The following is a 7,469-nucleotide window of genomic DNA, read 5'->3' as shown; positions in this document are numbered from 1 at the left end:
CCACTGGCACCTGCCTTGGCTGGCCTGGGGCCTGTGGGCTGGGGGCAGCTCTTGCATTGAGCGTCTGTCCCCTGGTGGTCAGTGTGTGTCATAGAAACCTGTCGTTTCACCAGTCATTCTGGTGTTTGGTCTATTTGCATATTAGGCTTTTATTATATAGGATATTTATGTTATGTTTCACCCTTCTTCTTACTGCAGTCCCTTGAACATTTCTGGTCTGGTGGTGAACTCCTTTAGCTTTTTCTTGTCCGGGAAACTCTTAATTTGTCCTTCAGTTCCAAATGATAGCTTTGTTGGGTAAGTAATCTTGATTGTAGGTCCTTGCTTTTCATCACTTTGAATATTTCAAGCCAATCTCTTCAGGCCTGTATAGTTTCTGATGAGAAATCAGTGGACAGTCTTATGGGTGTTCCTTGTAGGTAACTAATTGCCTTTCTCTCACTGCTTTTAAGATTATCTCTTTGGCTTGCTCCCAGCTACGGCTCCACCATGGCTCCAAAAGGCAGCTCCAAGTAGAAGTCCGAGGAGGACCTGCTCCTTCAAGATTTCAGTTTCAACTTCTCAGCCAAGTCCTCTGCACTCTTCTTTGGGAACATCTTCATTGTGCCTGCCACCCCCATCTGGTTATACTGGCAGATATGCCGTATGGATCTTATTCAGTCTGCTGTTCTATTCAGCGTGATGACACTCGTAAGCACTTATTTGGTAGCCTTTGCCTACAAAAATGTGAAATTTGTACTCAAGCACAAAGTAGCACAGAAGAGGGAAGATGCTGTTTCCAAAGATGTGACTCAAAAACTTTCTGAAGCTGATAATAGAAAGATGTCTCAGAAGGAAAAAAATCAAAGAATCTTGTGGAAGAAGAATGAAGTTGCTGATTATGAAGCTACAACATTTTCCATCTTCTATAACAACACTCTATTTCTGGTCTTGGTCATTGTTGCATCCTTCTTTATATTGAAGAACTTCAACCCCACAGTGAACTATATATATTCTGTCCATAAGTGCTTCATCAGGTCTCATCGCCCTCCTGTCTACTGGCTCCAAATAGACCGTGTCAGCTTCACCCTTGGCTTTGTATCTATGGGTGGTCTTTGGTATAAGGAAAAGTAGCTGAGTGGTCGGGGTGGGAGACACATAAGATGTTTTTATAGTCTGGAACTTGAGGGTTTGAAAGACCCAACAAAATGTATTTCAATATTTGTTTAATGGCTCTTTTTTTTGACAAACTGTTGAAATTACATGAATTGAAAGGGAAACTCAGAGTACCAGGACATTTATTAAAAAGGCAAATGTGTCTGGCAATGTGCTATAATCACAAGAGGAGAAAATAACTTGTTTCCTTGATCTGTCAGAGATCACAGTAACCTGGACTGAACTATAAGTATTTGCTATAGTAGCAAGAAGTTAATAGCTGGTTCTGTGTGCTCCAAGTACAATATTAAAACTTTTTGGGAACCATAAATATCAGAGTGAATCCTCTTTTCTCCCCTTACCTCTGCCTGGAGGGTGGGATTGAACTGCATATTTTCAAATCTCTGAATTTGTGATTTGAAATAACTCAATTAAAGTTAAAAACATGGTTTCTCCAATTTGGGGAAAAGAAACTTAAAAAGAAAACATTATCTCTTTGTCCTTAACCCTTAGCATTTTAATTATGATGTGTCCTAGTGTAGACCTCTTTGGGTTCATCTCTTTAGAGACTCTGCACTTTCCTGACTTGTGTGTCTATTTCCTTTGCCAGGTTAGGGAAATTTTCCATCATTATTTTTTCAAATAGGTTTTTCAATCCTTTGCTGTCTCTCTTCTCCTTCTGGTACCACTATATTCTGAATGTTGATAAGCTTGAAGTTGTCTCAGAGTACTGCAGTCTTTTTGCAGCAAGGGTTCAGGAATCTGGAGAAAGGACTGTGACGTAAACGGATACTAGACAAGAAATATAAATTTGGAAGGCATTTTTGGGGAGCCAGGAGGAAACCAGCTCTCTGGTGGAGTGGCTTTCTGAATGTCTGGACCCACGGCTTTTTATTCACACATTTTGCCCTTTAGCAAAGCAGATATACATATCAAAGGTAAGGTTTGGTAAACAATAAAGGATTATCATGTTAGGGGAATTGCCCTCAGCTGTTTGGCAGCAGGTAATAATATGCAGATCTTCAGCCCTGCTGAAGATGTCCATCAGCCTTCTGACGAACTTCTCTCATTTATTATGCTAACTACTGTTCTTAGCCCCCAGCATCAGAGGTCCCTTAAACTATCCTCCTTTTTAAAATTTATTTTTTCTTTTTGGCGTTTTGATTGGGTGTTTTCAGCTACCTTATATTTGAAATTGCTGTTGAATCATCTGCTTCATGTAATCTCCTGATGATTCCTTCTAGTATAGGCTTCTTTTAGGTTATTGCATTCTTCATTTCTGACTGTGTTATGTTTTCTATGTCCTTTTTACTGTTTTCTCTCTCTTTGCTAAAGTTCTCACTGAATTGACCTTTTTCCCCCTAAGTTTATCAAGCATCCTTATAACCAGTGTTTTGAACTCTGTATCTGATAGGTTGCTTACCTCCATCTCATTTAGTTATATTTCTGGATTTTTCTCTTGTTCTTTCATTTGATATATGTTTCTTTTTCTTATCATTTTGGCTGCCTCTCTGTGTTTGTTTCTGTGTATTAAGTAGATGTGCTACATTTCCCAGTCTTGGCAAGGTAGCCTTAGGTAGTAGGTGTCCTATAGGGCCCCGAGGTGCAGTCTCCCTGGTCACCTGAGTTGAGTGCTCCAGGAATATCCCTTTTGTGGTTTGTATATGTCCTCCTGTTTTAGTTGAGTCTTAATTGCTCTTTCCATACTAGTGTGTGGGGTAGATCCTCAAAGAGGGCATGATCGCATGGAGCAGGCACCCACCCCAGCAGGGCTCTGGTGCCTGCCAAGATCAACCTTTGGATATGTTGTTTGTGGAACTAATCAGATGATGCTTTGTTGTGGTCTGAAGAAGGCCACCAGGTGTGTTAGTTCCGGGGCCTATTGGGAAGGGCCCTGGTGCAGACTGAAGTCATCCACTGCCTATGCCCATCATGGGGCCATCTCTTAGGAGCTACAAAGCCATCTGCAGTTGGTAGCTGCCTGTGCTAGGCCTCGAGGTGCTTGTGAGAGGATATACTGTGAGCAGAGACTGGCTGCTACCCACACTGGGCCTAAGGCTACTTAGCAAGAGGTACAAGGTATGCCAAGGCCAGTCACTGTGCCTGGGGCCAGCAGAACTTAAAGAGCTTTTTGTTTTTGTTCATTCTCACCAAGGATATTTTTTCCATTGATTTTTTTAGAGAAGAGTGGAAGGCAGGGAGGGAGGGGGAGAAAGAGATAAAGATAGATAGATGATAGATAGATAGATAGATAGATAGATAGATAGATAGATAGATAGGTAGATAGATAGATAAACATCAATGTGAGAGAGACACATCTATTTTTTGCCTCCTGCACATACTCTGCCCAGGGCCAGGGGTTGAACCTGCAACCCAGGTACATGTCGTTGACTGGAAATCTAACCTAAGACCCTTCGGTGTGCAAGCCAACACTCTAACCACTGAACCACTGGCCAAGGCAAGGAGAGTTTTTAAGAAAGTTTGTGGCATAGGCAATGGCTGGCCTGTGTGTCACAGACACTGAAATAGCCAATGGCAGGGCATGAATTGGTGCCTGTGTCTCAGGGAGTCACCAGGATGAGGTGAGTGGTATTCACTAGGTTAATGCAAATTCAGATTTGGCACTGGTCTGCTGGTTGTGTGGGTGAAGGGCTGAACACATGAACAATGATGTTCCACATCCTGAAGCCACACAATTCAGCTTCTCTTCATATGTCTCTTGTGCCTTTAAAGCTGCTTTTCCTTTGCTGGAACTTAGGGTGAGTGTTTGTAAGTCTGCATGGGCCTTTTAAGAGGATGTCTGACCCACCAGCAGCCCTCTGTCTCACCCAGATAGAATCCCTGCTGAATTTCAAAGCTACCTGTTATGGTGACTCCTCTTCCCAAACTGGAGCCCTGGGCTGGAGAGTCCACTGTGGGGCTGGGAACCCTCTGTCCCCAGAGGGGAGCCTCTGTAGCTGAGACATCCCTCCCAATTCTCAACTGCCACATGTGGGTGTGGGGGGAAACCTTTTTGTGTCTTCACTCCTACCAGTCTCAACGTGGCTTCTTTTTTATCCTTAGTTATAGTGTTACAGGATTCCAGAGCAGGAGGAATAGGGAAACTGAGACAGAAAAGTTAAAACAAGACCAAACAGTGTGAGCAATTTGCAGCCAGCTTGTAAATAACAAGCCATTATCTTCCACAACCAAGGACACTTGAGAACAAATGGTTAAAAGCCACCATCCTAATGAGAGGGGAAGGAGAAAGGGAAAAAAGCCTTGGCAAATTAAAGTTGCTAGGTGCTTCTCATGAATTCTGGAAGGGCCACAGCAAAGTAAAATGGGACCTGGAGAATTATTCAGCAGAGGAATTTTAAGATCTATAGACAGGAGGGTATATAATGCCTCAGACCCCATCACCAAAAAGGCTCTTCAGATTAGCTGAGAGCCCTTCTGTGCTTCATAAGCCAGATATAGAGATTTGCTCACCTTGCTTCTTTAATAAATTTGCTTGCTTTAATTGTTTTAATAAGTTGGCTTAATCACAACACAATCAAGGTCTCTTGTATAAATTCATTTATATGAAAAGACACAATCAAGGTTGTGGACAGCCTTCTCCCTCAAAGTCAGGGGGCTGTAATTTTGCTGTGCTCATGGGAGGAAGTGAGCTCAGTGTTTACTTACTTTGCCATCTGACTGGAACTCATCTCACAATAAACTTGACCTATCTAACAAAACGGCAAGAAATAGGAGGAAACAGAAAAGTATGATAGATAGGAAACTCAAAATAAGGCGTTAGGAAGAGATCCAAACCTAGTATAATATATTGTGAATAAATTGTTACCAATGGCAACTGAGCTTAAATCCAGTTGTGTGTGATTTACAAGTTTGTTATTTATTGCTCCATGACAAACTACTCCAAAACTTAGTGGTTAAAGACAAAAATAATTGGCCCTGGCCAGGTAGCTCAGTTGGTTAGACCTTCATTCTGATACACTAAGGGTGTGGGTTCAATCTCCAGTCAGGGCACATATAAGAATCAAACAATGAATGCATACATAAATGGAACTCTCTCTCTCCCTTCCTCTCCCAATCATGTGGTTAGCAATCTAGGGAGTTCTACTGATCTTGTCTGGGATCACTCATGGGGCTGCTGTCAGCTGATGCTCAACTGGGGCTGGAAAGTCCAGGATGTCCTCAAAACTACATGGCAGTGGGTCATGTTGGCTGGGTTTCCTATGTTCTCTTCTGTGTGGCCTCTTGTCCTGCAGGAGGTTAGATAGGACTTCTTCATAGCATGGTGGTCAGGGGGTTCCAAAAGAATGAAAGAGAAGCTGCAAAGCCTCTTAAGACCCAATATCAGAAGTCACATGCTCCTTCTGCCACATTTGATTAGTCAAAACAGTCACATTTCTAGCTCATGACTGCTGGTGTAAGAGGAACTGCAGGCATTATTTGAGATCAGATAAGAATATAGTCAATAGCCGAAACCAGTTTGGCTCAGTGGATAGAGTGTCGGCCTGCGGACTGGAGGGTCCGGGGTTTGATTCCGGTCAAGGGCATGTACCTGGGTTGCGGCCACATCTCCCAGTGGGAGATGTGCAGGAGGCAGCTGATCGATGTTTCTCGCTCATCGATGTTTCTGACTCTCTATCTCTCTCCCTTCTTCTCTGTAAAAAATCAATAAAATATATTTTAAAACAAAGAATATAGTCAATAACATTCCAATATCTATGCATGCTGTCAGATGGGTACAAGATTTATTGGAATGATCACTTTGAAAGTTGTATAATGTCTAATCACTGGGGTGTACACCTGAAACTAATATAATATTGTATGCCAATTGTAATTGAAAAATAAAAAAAAATGATCTTAAAAAACTGAACTCGCACTGCCTATGATTTAGTTTTCTCTTCTGTAATAAAAGGATGAGAGGAGAATATAGTACTCCTAATTTATCAGATTACTTAGAGAGTTATTGTAATGAATAAATTATATAATTCACACACACAGACACACACAAAGAATATATTGAGCTGGGGATACATTTAGTTTGGGTTTAGTGACAAATGTGTATGTGGTTTTCAGTCACTTTCTTATATAGTCATGTGATTGTACAAATAATGTTTAGGAATACTCCCCTCACCCACTGGGTTGACCCACTTGACACTGTGACTTGAAGAGGCAAGACCAAACATTGTGTCATACTATGAATTTGTCTTATGGTATTTGGCAATTATGTACATGACTAGTGGAGAAAAAACAAAGTTTGAAATGTATGGAGCCCAAAGCTAGTCTGTGGAACATTCTTCCCATCATCAGATGTACAAAATTGTAAGGAGAGGGTTCAGTTCTCATTGAAGATTGGTCAATGCCAATAGTCTCTCCTGAGAGGAACATACCAGATATTATAAAATAGACCTTTCAAATTCTAAGGGAAAATGGTCTCAAATCTAGAATTTTATACTCAGAAAAATTACTGATTAAATGTGCAGACACTTTAAAAAAAAATTATCTTTATTATTGAAAGTATTACCGATGTCCTCTATGTTTCTTTGTTTGCTTTTTCCCCATTGACCCCCTCCACCCTGCACCTCCCCGCCCCCAGGCCTTCACCACTCTATTGTGGGTGTCCATGGGCTATGCTTATATGCATCATAAGCTCCCGGTTAATCACTCCCCACCCATCCCCACCTTCCCTCTGAAATTCATCAGGCTGTTCCATGATTCTATGTCTCTGGATCTATTTTGTTCATTGGTTTATTTTGTTCATTAGGTTTCACATATGAGTGAGATCATGTGATGCCCATCTTTCTCTGACTGGCTTCCTTTCCTTAGCATAATGCTCTCCAGTTCCATCCATGCTGTTGCAAATGGTAAAAGTTCTTTCTTTTTTACAGCTGTGTAGTATTCCATTGTGTAGATGTACCACAGTTTTTTAATCCACTCATCTGCTGATGGGCACTTGGCTGTTTCCAAATCTTAGCTATTATTAATTGTGCTCCTATGAACAAAGGGGTGCATGTATTCTTTCTGACTAGTGTTTCTGGAATATATCTTAGGATATATTCCTAGAAGTGGGACCACTGGGTCAAATGACAGTTCCATTTTTAATTTTTTGAGGAAACTCCATACTGTTTCCCACAGCGGCTACACCTGTATGCATTCCCACCAGCAGTGTTCTAAGGTTCCCTTTTCTCCACATCCTCACCAAAACTTGTCATTATTGATTTGTTGATGATAGCCAGTCTGATAGTGTGAGGAGATATCTCATTGTCATTTTAATTTGCATCTTTCAGATGATTAGTGATTCTGAGCACTTTTTCATGTCTCTTGGCATTCCGTATGTACAC

General features: G+C 41.4%; 1 pseudogene; it reads left to right on the top strand.

The window, feature by feature from the left end:
- Positions 1–471: 471 nt before the first annotated feature.
- LOC102752498 lies at positions 472–1,104 on the top strand (annotated as a pseudogene).
- The last annotated feature ends 6,365 nt before the right edge of the window (positions 1,105–7,469 follow it).

Source organism: Myotis davidii, unplaced genomic scaffold, assembly GCF_000327345.1.
Source record: "Myotis davidii unplaced genomic scaffold, ASM32734v1 scaffold131, whole genome shotgun sequence".
NCBI lineage: Eukaryota > Metazoa > Chordata > Mammalia > Chiroptera > Vespertilionidae > Myotis > Myotis davidii.
This window is presented reverse-complemented; position numbering and strand designations above follow the sequence as displayed.